This window comes from Anopheles arabiensis, chromosome 2, assembly GCF_016920715.1.
Source record: "Anopheles arabiensis isolate DONGOLA chromosome 2, AaraD3, whole genome shotgun sequence".
Lineage (NCBI taxonomy): Eukaryota > Metazoa > Arthropoda > Insecta > Diptera > Culicidae > Anopheles > Anopheles arabiensis.
This window is the reverse complement of record NC_053517.1, coordinates 92,338,873-92,359,395: the sequence shown is the minus strand read 5'-3', so window position 1 is coordinate 92,359,395 and position 20,523 is coordinate 92,338,873. Positions and strand designations below refer to the sequence as shown.

General features: G+C 44.1%; 1 protein-coding gene across 10 annotated transcripts in view; it reads left to right on the top strand.

The window, feature by feature from the left end:
• Positions 1–20,523, top strand: part of LOC120900326 (collagen alpha-1(XVIII) chain) — a 240,935-nt gene that overhangs the window by 49,777 nt on the left and 170,635 nt on the right. The gene's annotated exons all lie outside the window — the stretch shown is intronic.

The window sequence follows — 20,523 nt, the reverse complement described above, 5'->3', positions numbered from 1 at the left end:
TTTTCACTGTCAGTTTATACCATTTTAAACTTTTTTTTTATTTATTTTGCTATCGCACATGACTTATAGAAAAAGTACTTGCTGACCCATTAATCATTGCATGTGACCGTTTGCGTTTGTGGTTTCACTTGAGCATAGTTAACCGCAAATGGCAAGCCGTGTGGATCCGTTTCTGCTAGAACTAATCGCACAAGACAAGCACATCCCCATAAAAGACCGTGTGAAGTAATTTATCATGATTTCTCCAGAACCCCGGGAAGGCAGCAGCACTTGAGTTTGGGTGGGTTTAGTATTTTTTTTTTTCAATTTCCCCAATTCGCACGAAACGATACGGTGAATAATCCTCTCCGTCGGATGTCTTGCGGGAAATGAAATGCTATCCCGTTCCGATCCCGAAAAAAGGCTCCATCGACCGGCTGAACTAATTGCTGGCAACGATTACGGTAGGCCCCCACCTCTCAAACTCTGGCCGTGTGTAGTGTAAAATGGTGTGAACCATAGTGGATGCTCCAAAACTGTGACCGCCATCGCCGCCACCCCGACATATATACGGGTGCAATGGGTGGAAAATGTTCCAAAAAGTTCAAGACTCTCCCTTCCCGCACCAAACCACAAATTTGCTGCTGCCACCCGGTGCTCGGTCCACGCTCTCGCATCCCGTACGAACGAACGAATGATACTGTTTGACGTTGACTTTAACTACTCATGCGATCGAAGCTGCTCGTACAGCGACATGGGACGTATGGGGTGGAGCGTGAAAAAAGTGCAGCGCAAAGAAAACTTTCACCCTTGCCGCCATTCTGCTCTGCTCAGCTCTCGTAAACGGTGCTGGAGTGGTTTTCCGGACGGAATGTGCGCGGGAAATAGTTTCCACAACGTTTCCCAGCGGCTTCCACCTACACAAACCTACTGCTGGAATCTTCACTAACCATCTTTGCGCGGGAACATTCTTGCAAGACAACAGCACACCCGGTGTGGGCCGGTGGTGGCGCCGGCGTTGCCTGCTGAACCCTGCAAGACTTTTCCGGGTCTTTCGACCTCTCGTTCGTGTGCGCCGGCATTTGTGTCACACAGTGGTCAACCAGCAAGCAGCTGTGCGCGCGCCACACCGACATCCGTTGCCAGAAAGTTTGATGCTGCTCTTCTCTCTCTATCTCACACGTCGCAAGGACACACTGTCACAGAGGATTTCTTTCTCGCCACGCATTTCCGGGTGTTTGCTCGAGTTTAATCTTTAACTCGCGGCACGTGACAAACTCTGGGTTACGGTGGCGGGCGCGGCACAAAGGGGTGGTATTTTTTTTATCTCCCCTTTTTCGCCCAGCAAGTGCAACATGCTGCTGCTGCGTTGTCTTCGATAACTGAGTACTGCCAGAAAGGAAAGCGCTTACGAGCATGGATTAATTTTGGCTGGCTGAATGTACATGACCTGCTCTTCGTTCAACGCATCTGTTGGTATGGAAGTGGCAATTGAAATAAAGCAGATATGTTTGAATGGAGAAAGTACTATACGGGCATTAAGAATGTGCTACATTGGGATAAGTGTGAGGAATTTTCGTAATTAAAGTTTGAGGCAATTCTATCGTGAAGACTAAATACTGTGTAATACTCAATGAAGGATATTTATGAAAGTGTTTACATTTTATTTATTGTTTAAATATCTTTGATAATGTACCAATACTGGTACAGTTCGTAAGACATTTTTCTTTTCTTCAATTACTCATTAACAAAGGGAGGTTTCAATGAGAAATGATTTTCATTCGTTGCTTACTGTTCTCGGTTGATTAACATAATTGTCGTAAAGCTTTTTTTGCGGTATCTTCCTTGTAACAAAAATAATCACACAGTATAACATTTTAACCATACCTGTTCCTGTCCAATACCACTATCCCTCAAGTCAAGCAGCGGTCGTAGGAGCAGAAATGGAGAAACTTTTCCAATCCTGCTCGGGGAAACACGTCGTGTTCCCAGCTGGTGAACCTTTTCGTCCACCTCGTGCTCTGAAATTTCCCTCAACGGCATGTCACCAGATTTGCGCAATTTTCTATTATCGATATCATCCGAAGATCATCGCCGGGAAGCATTTGCCGCCATTTGCCATGGAAGTTTTTTGTTTGTTTTGTTTTTGGTAGGATGTTTTCGGACCCAATCTCTCTCTCTCTCTCACACACACACACACACACACACACACACACACACACACACACACACATACCGCAGCAGTACGGCACGCCATCACGAAGGCATTCCGTGATGCTAGTCATTCGTTGACTTTTACCCGGCACACGCGACGCCAGAAAGCATGTTCTATTCTGGCTTCAAACTTTCATTTCGTCCTTTCCTCGGACTTTTTTTTTCTTTTTTGTTCTTTTCTTGCGTTGAGCTGGCATGAAGTTAGTTTAGTCCCGGCATCAGAATTTTGCAAAAACCCACATCACGACATCGCTAAGAAATGGCGAGTAGTTTGCGTTGCCGACAACGGTGAGGCTGAGATCTTCCTTTACGGCAGGCATCTTTGGACGCAGATCAGTGCCAAAGAAAGAAAAAAAAGGAACAAAAATTTCAATTTGTGGAAAAGATTTCCACCCTGCGTGCCGAGGACGGCTGAAGCGGCAAATGGAAGTCAACGTGGAAACGCTACTGGCACGCTGAGCTTACAAAGCGACGGTTTGTTTTACAGGATATCCTGTGTGCGTCAGCTATCCACCAGGGATCGATTCCTAGTTTTTTGTTTTGTCGGAGTGTGTCAGAGCCAAGCAGGAAAGGAAACAGCTTGGGAATGGCTCGCTTTGAACCGGAGAATCATTTCCAACCGACGCACCCGCGCTGGCACGTTACGCTTGGCTATAAGGACTTGAAACATCATCCTTCCAGGCAAGTGGTAACTCCTTTTCACGACAAACTTTGAAATTGGTTGTGAATCGATGTCTGTGCTTTTCATGCTCGTCAGCGGTGAAACAGTGCCTCGGCGTGTTCTTAACATCACCCTCGCAGCATCAGCACACAGAGCGTTGAAATAATAATCATTTCTGTTCGAGCGGAACAGCCGGTAAGTACGCAGCCAGTACCGCACCGTCAGCTACTAGGCGCTTCCATTATCTAGACGAAGCAACTGAGCCGGTCAAAGGATTTCCACTATTGAAATGTTCTCGCTATCTGTGTCGACACATTCAGCAAACTGGTTGCTGCTTCACAAAGGAATCTATAAAACAGCTCATTAGCAGCGGGCAAATGCTTACAAATTAGCAGTTACTTGCTATCGACTGCTTCATCAATAACAAATGGTTCGTGGCGGCTTATGGGGTAGAGCTTCGTTGCTGCCCGCACCGATGTGAGTTATTGTTTCATGTCGGAATGATAGTATTTGCCCGAAATGAAAAGCAACATACCACTCGTTTGTGTTCGTTGGGTTTATTCACAGTTGGCAAGATGATACAGCCTGTCATGGGAATACCTTTTCTGATGATTCCATTTCTGATAGAGCTTTCTGATTGTGCGTCAAAGCTTTAGAATACCATTTCGGAGGAGAACTACTGTTTCGAAATTCTGAAAGGCGGTTCAATCTAGTATGGTAGATCTTTAAATTGTTTATATTTTATCTCCCACTCATGTGTTTCGAAGTTTCGCATCTCGAGCGTCGGTAAGGTTTATCTCCTAAAGCAATGATATCATCCAAAACTGCATGCCAAAATATCCAGTTTGATCGTATCTTGTGCAGATTATCTTGTTATTATTATCTGCACTTTAGGTATTTTTTCTTGTTTAATTATGCCTTTTTTACATTCTTGGAAATGGTCCGCACCCTGAATGTTTCAACCAAAACCCTCAGTTGCAGCTACGGACAACGCTTCAAATCGGCCTTTAGCAATAATCCACTTATCCCGAAGTGCAGAAGTGCTACTTGCAAGGGCGTTGCTTTCGTCGTTCCAAATTTCCATCCCTCGTGCTCCATTAGTTACGTACCCGGAGCACTGGGGAATGAGAGTACAGTTCAGGAGGGTTTGTTTTTTGTTTGTATGAAACCAAACCCGAAGCCATGGTTCATGTCTCGGTAGATTAGCGCACTACCTAATCGGATCAGAGTGCTTGGGAATGGGAGCTTTCCATCAAATACAGAGTGCAATGGTGTTACGGCAACGCACCTACTCGAATGGGAAGCTAAACGGACGGCTTAGCCCCTGTTCGGAAGGTTGTAATATGTTGCAAATTATTCTACACGAGCGGGCACGCTTGAGTGCGGGAGAAAGCATCCCTGCTTGTTGAGGGAGTAGAAGTGTTGAGAACCTCTTGATACAGTGATGTGCGAGCAAATAGTCAAGTAAGCTACTTTAAATTTAAGGCTTTACATGGTAGGTAGGCTTTACAAGGCAAGGTAACTACATCTTATTTCTCGATGACGAATGTAATCGTTTCGTGATTTGTCAAATTTGTGTGTATCTTGAATTGTACTTTGCAGTTTTGACTATTCAAAAAATGTTTTTAATATAATTTAATACGCGTATCCTTCGCTCTATGCTTGATTGCATTCAGCGGAAAATTATGAAAAAAACCCTTCCAATTTCTGAGATATATTGTAAAAACTCCACCTTCCTAACGCTATTTTTGTCGATCACTGTATTTATTCCGGTTTTTTGTACGAAAACAATCGAAAACTTTTCCATGCGCATCCCATCCGCGAAAGGCAAACGACGAGTTCAACGAGTTGTGGCTGTCGCGCGAGTTTCTGCTAACAGCAGTCAATTTGCTACCACGGTTTCTTCTGAAGTTGTCAGCGCTAAATGTCAAACGCTGCCCCGTTTGTTATCATTCGTTCGCAACTCCTTTGAAGAGCGATTTCCATTTCAAGTAACAGAACAAGCGTAAAGAAATGTGAGCTTTATTACGTTTGCGCCCGTGTTACTATACGCGATGGTTACAAACTCGCGAAAGAAAGAAACACTTTTCTTTGATGATGCTCTCGCTTCCTCTCCTCGCGTAGAGCGAGTGCAAAGATGCAACGTGTTGTGCTGCTAGGGGAGAAGAAAGGAGGTGGGATATCATCCCGCGAAAGAATTAACGAGGCCGCGTTTAATAATTGACGCGACTTTTTTTTGCGCGCGCGGCCTGGGAATATTCAGCCAAGGCACAGCCAAAGACACAGCGAACGAAGTACAGACAGGTCGCGAGCGCATAAAAACGCGAGTCTACGAGCTTATCCTTTTCCACCCTTTCGGCAATGTGTCTTACACAATGGCAGGTGGAGTTAGCAGACGGTAGTAGGCAGGCAAAGTAAGCATTTTCTACCATCCCTAGCACGAAAGTGCCCTTTGTAGTCGAGCCGAGAGGGGGCACAGGCACAGTGATGTTTGTTTTTCGTCGGCTTTTGTTGCAGGTTTTTCGCTTCTCGTCTAGTACCATGATGTAACCGGAGCAAAAAGTGCAAATCTGTTCTCCCTTGATCTTGTGCTTCATGCGTGGAAGGTCAAAGCCAAGTGGATTTAGTCATTTTTTATACAAGCGAAGGAATGGGATGATTTTTTCGGGGCTACTTGGGAGGGATGTTGATTTACGCGAGGATGAAGAAAGATTGAAATAAAAGCTTGCTCGCTGTTGAAATTAAATAAGTTTGTTACAATTATGTGGAAAGGGACCATGGGGAGGAACACTGTGTGAGGCCGTCCTTACGAATAAATACATGAAACACAAATCAAACCAAAAAAGATGAATGGTGCATTCCAAACCTTTTATATATGACTCTGTCGTTTTACTTGTATGTTTAATTCTATTATTTTATCAAAAACATATTTGAAAACCTCATTCTTGTCTTACTTGTTAAAGCATTTACACGATTGATCATACACTCTCAAGCTATGCTCAAGAAACATCGCATTGATTCTTACTATTACCAAACATAGCTTTATCTTCTGCCAGCAGACGCCATCAAACGCTACTTTCATGTCGTGTAACTTACTACAATTGCAAAATCACTGCCACGACATAGAAACCGTACCAAAGGTTCCCATTTGCTCCCCAACCACACCCCCTCACCATCCTTAACCAAACATGGCACACGAGCGAGAAAAGAGCCCCACACAAACGATTACTGCGAGGAACGGAACATGGTCGATTCATCAAATTAGATTTTATTGCACCGTTAAGGGGAAGCGAATGGAAACATAAAAACGCGCCTCCGTCGCTCGCACCATGCATGTACCTCGTGCCCATCCCACATTTCATAACGTCCAAATTTGGGATCGATTTTTGCTAACGATGGCCACTAGGCCAAACTGTCGACTGGCGGGGGCATTGCCGGAAGGAACTGGTTGCGAACGAAACGAGTGGTTCGATTTTCGGGGCGCAACGCACTTGTACTGCTTCTTCGCTTACACCCACTCGAGGGGGGGTATCCTGAAAGCGCTCCAGACACCGGCCATGGCGTGCCGTTAACGCTGAGGGCAAGGTACAAGAGAGCGAGAAATGTCATTCCAATCATGATGGGTCATAAATGTAAGGGAGTATGATGGGCAGTGAGGGGGTGGTTTGGGGAGAAAAAACACGAGAGAATGTGGAAAGTGACATAAAAAGATGGAGAAATAAAATGATTTACCCTGCTGCCGCCGCCACCCTGCCGTTTACAAGGCCTGTTACAGTTCTCCTTATTGTTCTTGTTGCCATTGCCCATTCACGGGGGCGTTTTGGTCCTTCGAACCGGACTCGGAGTGCAAAATTGTTATTTAATTTTATTTATACACTTGCTTTATTTTTATACTCTCCCTGGCGTGTCTCTCCACTCAGTCTTCTTTTTCTTTCTCTTCTTCTCTCTCACACACACACACACACACTCTCGTGGGTGTGATTAACTCAACGACTGTGGTGTCGAAGGGACAGCTTCTTCGAGCTATGTGTGGGCACATAGCCACGGCACAGGCCGACGTTTTTATTGCAAGATGCGTGCCAGCGTGCGTGTGTGGCTGCTGTGCCTGGGGTGGTGTTGAGGTTTTTTTTTCTGTTGCTTGTTTATCTACCAGCAAGGGATACATTAGGGGGTGAGATTTTGGACAGTTGATTATTGTCTTGTGAGGCTTCCTCCCTTCAACACTTCGAGGAATTGGTTTTTCGCCCCATTTCCGGGTACTATTTATTCTCCTGCAAACAATGATTTTTACCTGTTCTAGGAACCTGTTTCGTTTTATCGATGTTGTTTTGTTTTTTTTTTTTCAAATGTATGTGTGTCCCTTTTTTACCAAATCAAAAGAAAGGGGTTCCGATTGAGGGTTCCCATCTCTGCTTCGATGTGTCCATGTGGTTTATGTGGACAACACGCGCAAAGAACAAGCGAACCAAAAAAGGTCGCCCCGTGTGTGGGTGGCTTTAAAGATGGGGTTTTGTTTGTTTATACTTTACACAGGCGGGAAGGATTCGAAATAGATTTCCTCCCCTCTCTGGCAAAAGGAAAAAAAGATCGCCAGGGTTTTGTTTGTACTTTTATCTGATGCATATAGAACGTACCCGGGGAAAAAGGAAAACATCGAAATGAAAGTGAACCTTTTTGTTGTTGTTGTTGCTTCTGCTGTTGCAACAAACTCTCGCCTTGATTGTGGTAAAAGTATTCTGTTTTCTGAAGCACAATAAAATGATCTCTAAAGGCGGAGAAAACGCTTACAGAAAGCATGAAACGGACAAAACTCCACTTTGGCCGCACACTTGACATGCAAGATTTAATGCCACACTTTTCAATGTCAGTGGCGCGACCATTACTTGTCATGGGAAGGGAAGAAACATACCAGAAATTATGCTTAAAGAATTGAAAAAGAAATGGCAGTTTCTCTCTCCCAAAAGCAACAGGAAGGCTTGGACAGCTTTGTTTTTCGGTTGCTTTATGTGTCTATGTTTTTTTCTCTCTTTCTCTCTCAAGCGTGTGTAAATCACTCACTGTTGAGCTTGATGCAGCTGCACAGCTCAGGACGCACACACTGCTACTACTACTACTACTACTACTACTTCCTTGTCCTTCCGTCTCGCCAGCTATGCTGCCGGCTACGGAACAGGAAGAGGAAAGACATTCATTTGAATTTTCCCTTATTTGTTTTGCAGAATAAATTGTGTCCAAACGGTTTCGGTTAGTGTTGTGATTTTGGTCGGTTACGGGGTTTGAAATCCTTTTTCAAGACAAATCGTTTCCCAAGCTACTCATGAATATATTGTGCTTTACTTTAAGGGCGGTTACAGTGTTGACGGTAGTAGGCAGCGAACTACCAGGATGTCCTATTGCCCGAGTGCATTCTTGTGTTACACTTGCTGCATAGTGATGCGCTTGGTTAGTATGGCACGGTTGGTATTTATTTTTATTTTATTTTTTATGTTTTCCTTACATCTATTTTTATCACTTATCAAAGGTTAAAAACTGTTTTTTTTTTCATTATTGTTCGATTAATTTTTGTTCACACTTGATCCAAATAATTACATACGGACTTATTACTTTGATACCTTAGCTCAAAATCTTGTGAGCGCAGCTTTCAGCTAAAGAAAATTAAAGTTTTAGTATTGTTTTAATTTTTGAAACCCTTTATCATATGCTGGTAAAAAGGTTCTTACGCCGAACCCATTAACCTATGCGGCGCTTAAAACCGCTCACTGGGAACAGCTTTGCGCTAAAACTTTTCCCGGCTGCCATTGAGTACCTTACACGCACAGCACTCGGCATTTTCAGACTCGTCAAACCGCACAATATTCGTCAAAACCGCAAAACAAAAAGGCGAAAACACAAGCATCCTGCACACAAAATACCCCACCGGGCGGAATGGGACGGATGTACACTTGCTGATTTGGATCATCGCTTTAACCGTTGCTCAAACATGGAAAGCACTGCGGGAAAACTTTGCAAGCTAAATAAAGAGCCTGGCATCAAACGTCGCAGCGGGCGCGCGGGAGTAATCTGTACATGTGAGGCGTTTTATTTTTATTAAAAAAATCTACAACAGTGATTCGGCATCAGAGGTTCGCTACCTTGCCGGCTGTAATAATCATCAACAGTGCCGGGGTGGATCGGGTACGGCGCACCATCTTCGTCTTTGGGCGTTGCAAAAGAGTTTCGGACGGAGGATCATCATCAGCATCGGAAAAATACAACAGGCAAGACGAGTGGGACGAGTTTAAAATGGGCCCGAAAATGTGTGCAAGAAAGTTTTCCCATTTTGCTACAAAAACGCCAATTGAACTGGCGGATGATCTCCGCATGGGTGCGTAGGTGAAGGATTTCCTTTTCGTTTCGGGGCGCTTGCTATACAAAGTTTCCCCAGTTTTTAGAGGATGCTGCAGCAAAACGCTGCTCGCTCGTGTCAAAACCTCACCTCTAACAGCCATACGATCTCTGTGTTGCTATTGTAGATGTTCACTAGTACAAGCACACAAACACACGTGTGTAGGCGCATTGAAAGAGAGTGTGCTAAAGGAAGGAATGGTTTTGAAATGAATTTGAAAATTTACAGCTCATTGGTGAAATGTTATAAAAAATCCCATAAAAAAACGATTGCAAACAGCACGGATACAACAACAAAAACCTGTACATACACACACACATCCTTCCAAAATATCTCACCCAATAGACGACGACTGCTGCCATCAATCTCGGTTCACTTCAAAAGCATCTCGAGTGAACGAAAAGCAAACTGGCTGACGTTTTAATGATTTTGAATCGTCGGCCGTTACGATGTAATCCGTTTCTCGTTTCGGATGCCCCTCTGCCACACACCGAACGCCTTTTTCCTCGTGCAAACAGTAACAGCGTTGTAAAGGATCTGAATCGAAATGATTCCATCTGTGCCGGTCTCTCGATCTGTCACTTTTTTCTGTGCGCCGAACTGCTTTTCAATCGCCTTGTAACAGTGGCAAAAGGAAATGCTTTCATTGCCCGGGAAGGAGTTTTTTTCCCACGTTTCCCTTCTGTGTCTCGGTGCTACTCCCTTCGTCAAAACAGCCCGAAAAGGGATCGCAAAATGGTAATTCAAAACGTTGTTGAACTATGCTTACATATGGATTAGAGTGGGGCGTTTGATAGGGGTTTAAGCAAGGAGCAAAAAACATTCGAAAAAAGAAACGAAGTGGCTGGCGCGTCCCAAGGCAATAAGCACCTTCAAATCGATCAAACCCGAATGCCAACAGAACGGTGCCGTGGGACACATAGCGCTCAGAACGTTCTAATACTGCAACTGTTTGGTGAAGCCCACTCTATCTTGGGGTTGCCCTTTTTCCGGGGTGGTCGAGGGTTTTTTTTTTGTGTGTGTGTGCCTTCTTTCTGATGGTAAACATTGCATAAAATCCTCAAATATTGCCCGTCGTCTGGTGGGCGGATTAGAAATGACAGATTGTATGTGTTGCTATCGACAGCCCCTTGCTTTTACAAGGAGCGTCTGGTTGTGTCAGTACCGACCATGGTGTCGTGGTTCAAAAAGCGGTTGTAAATTTTAGGAAAAGTCTCTTTTTGCTATGCTTTTGCAGCACGAAAATCAAAGCATTTGGTTGGAAATTGGTTGGTTCGTATATTAGTGTGCTTTCCCTGAGGTTTATGTTGAAGTTTGAAACTGGTAATTGGATATGGGTCTATCATACACTAGACTGATTTTGTGAGATAGTATCATAGATTAGACTTAAAATGAAATGAAAATATTGTTCAGTAATAGTGCCTGCTTTAAAGAATACATTAAAATTAATTAATGTTCTTGTCATCTTCGGATCATATGATACTTGACCAGGTTTTGAAGGATCTTTAGGTACTGGTTACTGTTGCTACCTCCTGATTACTATCTCTCTGCCCATTAGTGTGGCGCTCTTTTAGGATTCAACTCTCACAGTGCCGACTAGCGATTCACTCTTTAAGGATTCTATTTCCTTGCATCAATCTGACTAATTGAAAAAAGTTCCATCTTTTAAATCACTCACTCAATAGAAGTTCTTGCCTAGTTCAGATTTTCATACATACGCTTCCTTCAATGCTATACGTAATGCAACTCTTTCTTGTCTTGTAGTATTTGTCTATATCTGTAATAATGCCTTAAAATTCCCCGTATGCGTATATGTATCTTCAACAGTATTTGTTTATGGATTAAGTACACAAATCTAGATCTTACATTAAATTAAGGCAATCGAATTAAGGCTTTCGAACGAAATCCAATTCAATTCGCTCAATGACGAATACGATTATTTAAACAAAACAGGAAACATCCGTAAACGAATTGAAACAGATACCTAAAATAACAAAAAATATATCAAGCAAATCCGACCAAGCAGCTTTAAACCCCTCCGCTTAATAGCGTAAATATATTCTTCGCAATCTGCCCAGTATCACCAACAGGTGTATCCCTTACCTTAAAACTTTATCGCCAGCCTACGCAATATTGTATGCAGACCGTCGTCCTTTTCATCTACCCGCACAATATTTGGTCATCAGGGACGTTTAAAATTAACGTTTTGGTTTCTGGCGGGCGCCAAAAAAACCTGTGCAGCTAAACTCACACAACACGAAATGCAAAAATGTTCCGCCAGCATAAAATCTAGCTGTTACTCGTAGTGTGTGTGCGTGTTTCTTGAACCGTCCGTTCTCGGATTCTCAGCCGACCCTCATCGCTTGCCAGTTTAAAAGGAATAGACAACACCGACCGGATGCAAACAGAAACACATCCTTTTCCTTCTACCCTCAGCACTCACCACTGGCCTCCTTTCTTATCAGCCACCGCAAGCGTGTGGTTAATTGAAAAACAAAATTAAATAAGTAAACAAACAGACACGACCGACCGACCCACTGAACCCTCGGGTCTATCACTTTCTTGCCGGCTTGCTCATGGTGCGCTTGGAGAATGGTAGTCGACATCTTTCCTGCAAAACTGAAAGCAATCTGGCCCCGAGCTGGTTTGTGTGACGACGGTGGTGGCGTCCGCTGCTGACTGGAATCCCACCGTTGACTTCAGCAAAGCTGCTCGTTGCACGTTGATCTGTTTTTGGAGGTGGTTGCGGGTCGGCAGAGTGTTTCTTTTTATCTGTCCACCCTGCTATACTCTCTGCCGGGGGTGTGAGAATGTTTCCACCAAAGTTGTCGAAATGCTTGCCCAACTGTTGTCTTGGAGATTTCATTGCGGTCGAAATGAAATTTATATCAAGCGGCACACTGAAAGCAGTGACAAAAAAGCTTCTCTGGTGTGCATTCCAGTGGTGGACTTTTTACCTCGACACAAAAAGGAATAGCAGCATCCACTGACCCTTGGTTAGCGGCTGGTACCCCGAACCACTTGCAGCAAGAATCAGCTCTCAGCCGGCAGCCGGCGGGGAATGAATTAATTGAAGTCTCTAAAACCATTCCGCTGTTTTTGGTCATTATGCAAAATTCACGACACTCACGGGAATGATTAAACGGTAGAGAAAGGGACTCCCTTGTGCACAGTAGCCCGCTCCAATGTCCCGAAAAGCCGTCTAAAGGGCCGAGTACCATAATGTTAAATTCTTTCTACTATTCTGCTTCCTTGTGCAGGCTCCGGTTTAGACTAAAACCAAAACAAAAAAAAACCAAGGCGCCCTTAAACGGATGAGGGATGACTATTATTATAAAAGCAATTGAGTGTTGGGCCAGCTATAAGACAAACCAAAAACTTGCTGTTGGGAATCGTAGGGACAGTTTCCGTAGTGCAGTGTGAGCTTTTATTCCATTAGGTGAAATAGGGAATACAAATTTAAAGTTAAGTTTGATATTGACGTAGGAAACTTCACTGAAGACCTGTGAATTTCAAACAGACTACCCATAAATACTTTATTATTCCTTTTTATTGAAGTTCTTTTCCTTCATTGTGCAAAGCGAGGAAAGTTTGCTTTATAAATAAAAAAGGCCACAAAAATGTTAGCACCAACACACCGGACTTCTTTGACCGGAGTGAACTCAGCAATATCTCGGGGTTATTTAATGCAAATATCGTAGAAAAGCAATGGCACACATACACACCACTTTCCTTCACGAGTATCGGGTTGGATATTAATAAAAGTCATCAATTCTTTGACTGCTTCAACCCTATCGGTTCGCCGCGTTATGCAACACAACCCGCCCCAACCCAGCAGGAGTTCTAACTCGACGATCCGTTCAATGTGATCGGGATGCACACCTAGTGCTGCAGTTTCATTATTGCCCGCGAAAAGTGGTTTTTCCTTTCTTTGTGCCTTTTTCTCTAACCTTCCTCTTGCCACTTAGAAAACGATGGCGCGATGAACCGTGAACAGCATAATAAATGTCCACCAGAGCGCATATGGTTATGGAAAAAAGTACAATCTGGCCACTACAAGCGCGCCGGGCTCATGGGGATATGTTTGAGGTCCTGTGCCTCAGCTTCCTCGCTATCCATAAAAGGCATTCGAGGAGAGTTTTTTTTTTGTTGTTGTGTGCTGTTAAATGTGACATGAAAAAGCCTTTCCTTGTGGAGGAAAAACTTTCACAGCCCGAGGATCGGTGGCTCATCCCAGCCCGGGCCCATCGAAACCAGCGCCGGTACCGAGTTCGAACGGCACAGCAGCAAAACCGGATGCCCCGTGTGCATACTTTCGCCTCTTTCCGTTTCGTGTTTCTTGTGCCACGTTCTGTTGCATACGGGCAGAAATCTCTTCCGACAAACCCCAGAGTTTGGTGTTAAAATTGCCAGCTTCAACCAGGCTGGTGTGGCTGCGAGTGTTCTACGTATTCTGGCTCTTCGTACCCCCGGGGCGACCTGAAACACATCCGAAACGACTCAATCAATTTTGCACGGTTCGTTTGGTTTATTTACCACCGTATGCAAAACCGAAAACGACACGGGTACCGGGTTGGGCAAGGAGTGTGAGGGGAAAGAGAGATTTGTGAAAAGTCGTTTGTACAAATTTGAATCTGTTTCTTTATCTCTGATGGCAGTTTGAAGCATCGTTGAAAAATACCATCATGTAAATATAAATGAAGATGAACGTTCATACATTCGGGATTTTGATGTCTACAAAGTTGCATTAAGTTTTAGTAGTAAATAACATATTTGTGCATTGAATGAATGATGTGCTGCTCTGCATAGTTTTCTTATATCATAAATGATTGTATCATAATTCCTGTGAAACAATTCAATTTCATTAAATGTACTATATCATTGCAAGAAAAGCATGAACACTACACTAACTGGGACAATAAAATGCTTCTTGCTACCGTCAAGTTATTACAGCGCAATATCGATAAACATCGTGCACGTGTACGCTTTCATCTCAACTCGACTGATGTTTTATTCGTAATAAAAATCCTCTCCAATAGATAAGCAGATTGCTCGCCGATGAATCAATGCATTTCAATCTTGTACCGATGCATAAACCTGATAAGAACGGGACATGCCTTCTGCATGTTCCTTTACATGCGCTCAATTTTAAGCATCGCTCGTTATCCCCATCCGCTCCGCTGACAGAACACCACTGCCATCCACATCAAACGAACCAACGCGAGAGCTGTTTCATTGCATTCATGTGTTTCCGTGCTACACCCGCAAAGCGATTTAAATGATCGAACGGTGCATGGGAGCGGGAGCTCGCAGCGAGGGACTTCGATGGAAGGTTAATTTTATTCAAAACTAACCAGAGTTTGTTGAATCGAAATTTGATTGGTTTGAGGTCAGCTATTTGACGAGAGAGAGAGAGAGCAGCTACTGCCGGCATTGCTGGAACCGGACGGAAAGAGGGGATAGTCGAGGGTGAAACTATTTACTACGCCGTCCTTTGCTTTGTTCGCCTCGATATTAATCAACGAGCTTTCGGGTTTAATGTGTCTGGGTGTGTGGTTGGCAAAATTTACACGCTTCATTTAGTCCCACCGCCGATTCATAAGCAGGAATGAGGTTCGAGCGGCACAAAAACAGGATTCGATTAGGTGGTTGTGAATGGACGAGCGAATCGATATTGATTTTCTGTCAGATTAAACGGATTACTCATCGAAGCGCACTCGCAGCTTTAATTGCTAATGAGTAGGTTTAGCTGTAAATACAATTAATATTATTGTGGAAATTAGTTTTTGGGCAAAAAAAAAAAAAATAGACAAGGCTTGATTGATGCCGTCAAGAAGTAATTGAGCTGTCCATAAAAATAAATGGTTTCTCTATTTACACTGGTACAGTACAATGTACTTTCTTGGGTACTGTTTTCATCTATAATTAAAGCTTTTTTTTAAATGCACTTCACACATTCAAACGCACTTGAATCTCCACTAATTAATTTGCGTTCTGAAGAAGCAAGTTCTGGAAAATATTCTAAAGCATTCTTTGTAGTGATGTAGTTTTTGTCGGAATCGATTCCGGCTAGCTCCGCAGTTTTCTGGAATCGATTCCAGATAGTAGTTCCGGAATCAGTTTCCGGAATCGGCTCCGGAATCGGAATCGACTCCGGAATTAGTTCCGGAATCGACTCCGGAATCGGCTCCAGAATTGATTCCGGAATCGGCTCCGGAATCGACTCCGGAATCGGTTCGGGAATCGAAGTCGGCTCTCGAGTCGAAAATGGCTCATAAATTAGCATCGGCTACCAAACGGGGTCAGTTTCGGCATCGCCATAAAAATAGGCGTTTGGGTCCAATCATACTACGTATTGATAACCGCAAAAATCCAAATTTACTTGTAAAAGATCTGTGGTGTTCGCCTGTTCAAATTAAGTGAATTGGGAAGGACAACTTTTTCTCATCACTTGAGGTCTGCGATATTAAGGGTTAATTAGGGTCTCAAGTAGATAGTTAGAGAGCTTAGAAGATAACGGGAGAGTTGGGCAGGACACGCATAATGAGCGCGAGAAATGCGTAGCCTCGCGAGAGTGCGTAGGTGCGTGAGAAAGGACAGGTGCGCGAGAAGGAATAGGCGAGCGAGCGTAAGGCGAGAGAGAGAAGGTATAAAAAGGAGCATCCGATCGGATAAGCTCTCTTTCTTAATACTCCGGTATACCGCGACAATACTGTTCTCCTGCGCACGATTAAGATAATAAAGTGAATGTAATTGTAGAAACTAACAGATCCATTCTCATGAAGATTCCCCAACTGATTTCGCTCCGGAGTCCGCTCGGCTCCGAAGCCAACTCCGGAATCGCCTCTGGAATCGGCTCCGGAATCAGCTCCGGAATCGGCTCCGGAATTGGCTCCGGAATCGGCTCCGGAATCGGCTCCGGAATCGGCTCCGGAATTGGCTCCGGAATCGGCTCCGGAATCAGCTTCGGAATCGGCTCCGGAATTGGCTCCGGAATCGGCTCCGGAATCGGCTCTGGAATCGGCTCCGGAATTGGCTCCGGAATCGGCTCCGGAATCGGCTCCGGAATTGGCTCCGAAATCGGCTCCGGAATCGGCTCCGGAATCGGCTCCGGAATCGGCTCCGGAATCGGCTCCGGAATCGGCTCCGGAATCGGCTCCGGAATTGGCTCCGGAATCGGCTCCGGAATCGGAATCGATTCCAGCATTGGAATCGGCTCCGAATCGGGTAGGTCCGATTCCGAGCTCCCACCACTAATTCTTTGCAACAACCATCCAAGCATATGCTTCCGAAGCATCAAATTAATGTTAATTTTTTTCCTGATTCTGCCTCTAGCTGCTGACACACATTCCACTTGCTAATAGAAATTAAATTCATACTCATACCGAACTTCGTGGAAACAGTATCCCAGCTCTCCATAAGCCCGAACCCACCTCCTTCACAGTGGCAGGTCAATAATCAGAATTAACCGGCACGAGAGCCTGTCTGCGTACGCGCTTTCATGATCATGACCTCCCTGAGAAGGGAAAACTCATTTACCTTCACTGTCGGAGGACCCAGTCGCTCTCAGCCGAGGTCGTCTGGCAATATCGTAAGCCTGGTCCACCCTAACCCAGGGCAAAGCGTTCACGGTAGTGAATCTGTTGCGCGGAGTAGATGATACTTTTTTTTCGCCCCACTAGCGCTGTAAATTAATTAAAATTTATTAGCATACACTCTCCGTAAGAGATCTTCGTCGGAATTATACCGATGAGTGAGAGCGGGACAGTGATCGAGCATATTGGGAAACTGCTCTGTGTGGCAGCTATGGAGTTGGTGTTCTCATAGCGTCAATTTATTTTTCCGTCCAAACCGCGCTCGCGCGCTCGTCTCCTGTCGTCTAGCAAGCGTGTCCCGTATTGACATTTTTAATCAGGCCCCGGACTTATCAATTATCGCCCTTCGCGTGTTTTTATTCCCTTCGATGACTTCCGTTCGTTCTGGTCGTTTGGGTAGCAAACATCACAGCGTCCATCCTCCACGCAGCAACTTGCTGCTGCCCCAGGCGGGGCGTGGACCAGAGTGTCAACATTAAATTAGTGACGGTCTTTACCGTTTTGCACTGGTGACTCAATTTGTAGCGAAATGCAATATCGATGAGCGCTGGGTTGGGTACCGGGACTAATTTCGAAGGCAGTAAATTATCAATTTACTGTAAACGCTTGCTGTGGTAGTAGGAATTTGCAATGGAAAGGCTTTAAGGAAAGTGAAAAGGGAAAACAAAACAGAAAATGGTTAAAAGGTAGAACACGGTGTTATTCGGAGGCGCTCTCCCATGCTTTAACAAGTAAAATAAGTCAAAATAATTCAAGGATTTTAATTGACAATCATAAATACTTGGCTTTGGCTTGACCCCAGGCCAAATAATGCAGAAAAATATAATTATTAACTAGTATACTGAATCGGTCAAGTAGTATAAAAGATGATGGCCTTGTTTTTTTTTTACAATTAACAAAGTCTGCCAAACAGACCCCAGATGTCTGGGGATATAAACACGACATGCGTATTTCGTTGAACCTAAGAACTTGTCCAAGTTTGATACATTTTGTAATTGCATTTCTTTACCATCGTAGTGTGTAAATTGATTTCCCTTCCTGTACAGTTTAAGTGACTTCTACTACTCATTGCCTGAAGCATAACGTATTCCGCTTCCCGTAAAGCAATACATTCTTCCCTCACCCATATTGCCAAGTGGTCCTCCCTCTCCGTTACGACACTTACCCACCTCCCAAAACATGTCCATTGCATGGCTCATTTAGCAATCCAATCAAAGGGTGTGAGGAAGGAAGCCCCATCCCGATGCTTATCACGATGCTACACACTGCCAAGGTTCACTCGCCCCCGGAGAACGCGCGACCCCAAAAAGTCAAACGGTCGAATAAATCCTCCACCAAACTAGCTGGGCGAGATAATTAGCAAACACACTAACCCCTCGACATTGTGCGACAGCAGCAGCGACTGCTGCCAATGTGTAAGACAAAGTTTTCCGCGGAACATTTGCTGCTTTTTGAAGATTATGTACTTTGCCGTTCCGTTACAGGAGAGGATGGAACAGTTTGGCTGGAACAGCGACTGGTAAAAGGCACTGGGGGGAGGGAAGGCAATAAAGGCGCAAACAAAACAGAAAAAAAACAAGCAAACCATACCAAGTGTCAAACACTTGATCCCCTTTCGGTTGCCGGCACTTGGCGTGGTGGCTTGGTCCGGGGGTGCTTTGATGTGTAGCCCATTTATAGCTCAGGGCTAGGGCGAACGATTACACCGACCAAAAAGGCCATAGATGTTCCCGCGCGTAGTTCCCCCCGGGGAGAAAAATGCTTAACAGACACCCTTGCCTGTTGTGACACACTGCTCATCTCGTTACCAAGGCCGCACCAAGGGGTTAATGAGTCGACTGGGTGAAACACTTTACCGCGGCGCTTCTTTCGGGCAAGCTGATAGACACGTTTCATTCATCGCGACACTCGCGGCGAAGGTTTGTGTTTTGTTTCGGGGCCGATTTCGTATGTGGCTTACGCATGAGTGTCGCAGGCGCCACCAGACGACAGCGACAATCGCTGTCGAACAGATTAGCTGCTTCCGGTATTGGTTTGGCTCAAAATTTATTGGAGCGTTTAACAGAGAAGCCTTTCGTGCGTTGTGCAACTATTATTGCTGAACTGAACCCGGCTCTGATTGAGAAGATTTGAGGAATTAGAAGAAGGTCATGCGCTTGGATTTCAAGGTAGCGTTTGAAGATGGGACGAGTTGTGCAGAGATTGCGAAGGCAATGATGTTGTGATTTAGTTTACAGAGCACCCTGTCTGGTATGTTAAATAATAGCTTATTGTGATCTTGAAACGTTAACCATTGCATATTTACAACACGAGAAGCAAATTGGTAAAACATGATTCGTTGAGCTGATAAGATTAAAAACTTTTTTGGTTTGATTAAAATTTAGATTTGTTATTCATATAGCGATGCACCAAATAAGCTGATTTGCGTAATTTGGCCATACAGTTTAGAGTTTGTATTTTATTTTCAATATCTAATGAATTGATATCCATTTTTAATGATACTGATACAAAACAAAGTGATGCAAAGAAATATAAGAAATATTATAAGAAAATCGAATGCCATTTTATATCCCTTATTATTTGAATTATTACTCACATATTTTTGACAAAATGTATAGCACAATACTTTAAACAATATATGTTTTTAATACAACTTTATCAGAAACATCTTAAACACTACCTCAGTTGAGAAGAGTATGACACATAATCGAATAAGAAATTTAACTAGGAAAAGGAAATTAGGAATTTAGAACTTTAATCGTTATTTTAATGATTGTTGTTTCAGTGTGCACACTCCTATGGAACTTGGATCAATCGATCAATCGATCATACATAACTTTATGGTCAACTAATAACATGCCACAGACCAGTAGCTAGGTCAAGACAAACAACTTCCAATCGGTTTGTGCTGAAAGCAGTCAGCGTAATAAATGACCCCAAGTACCATCTGGATACTTGACTGATCACGTCATAGAATATGACTGGGTGTGGAATTGCATCGACTCACATTCTCTTTTCTAGAATGTTATCATCATCATCTTGCAACCAAAAAACAAGACTTCATTTGGTGACATTCGTTGTAGCTCAGGAAAACAAACCCCATGAATGGGGCTACCTCCTTTAGGACATTCACGCTCCTCCCAGACCACAAATCATGCTCCAATGAAACCGAAACAACTGTGGTAGCTCAAGACACTAAGCCTTTGAAGCTTGGGTGTTTATTTTTTTCTCATATGCGTACTCCATTATACTGTGTGTCTCGTAGGGCATCATAAAACCGGCCTTATCTCCGCCACCATCGGTGTCTCGGTTGCATGAATTTGCCAACGGGTGGATGATGGCGAACGTGACCATATCCCACACCATCCGGCTCTTGTGTGTGCTGCCCTACGGGCCGACCGTGCTGGACACTGCCCGGAACGGGGAGACATATTTTACATTCGCGAACCTTTTCAGGAGAGCATAAAGCACTCATCTTCCGCAACCGATTCTAGCACACGATTAGCAACCGAATTGGATGTGACAAAACCCTCCCGCTCAACCTACGGAAAATCGCAGTTTTTTATTCTATTTATAGTATACGAGAAATCTTCTTAAGCAGGGCCGCGCATGTCCATGTTTGGCGTTATGTTTGGTGCGGCTCTGCGAGGTAATGGTTTAATCGTTGCTCGAAAACAAAAGCTAAATAT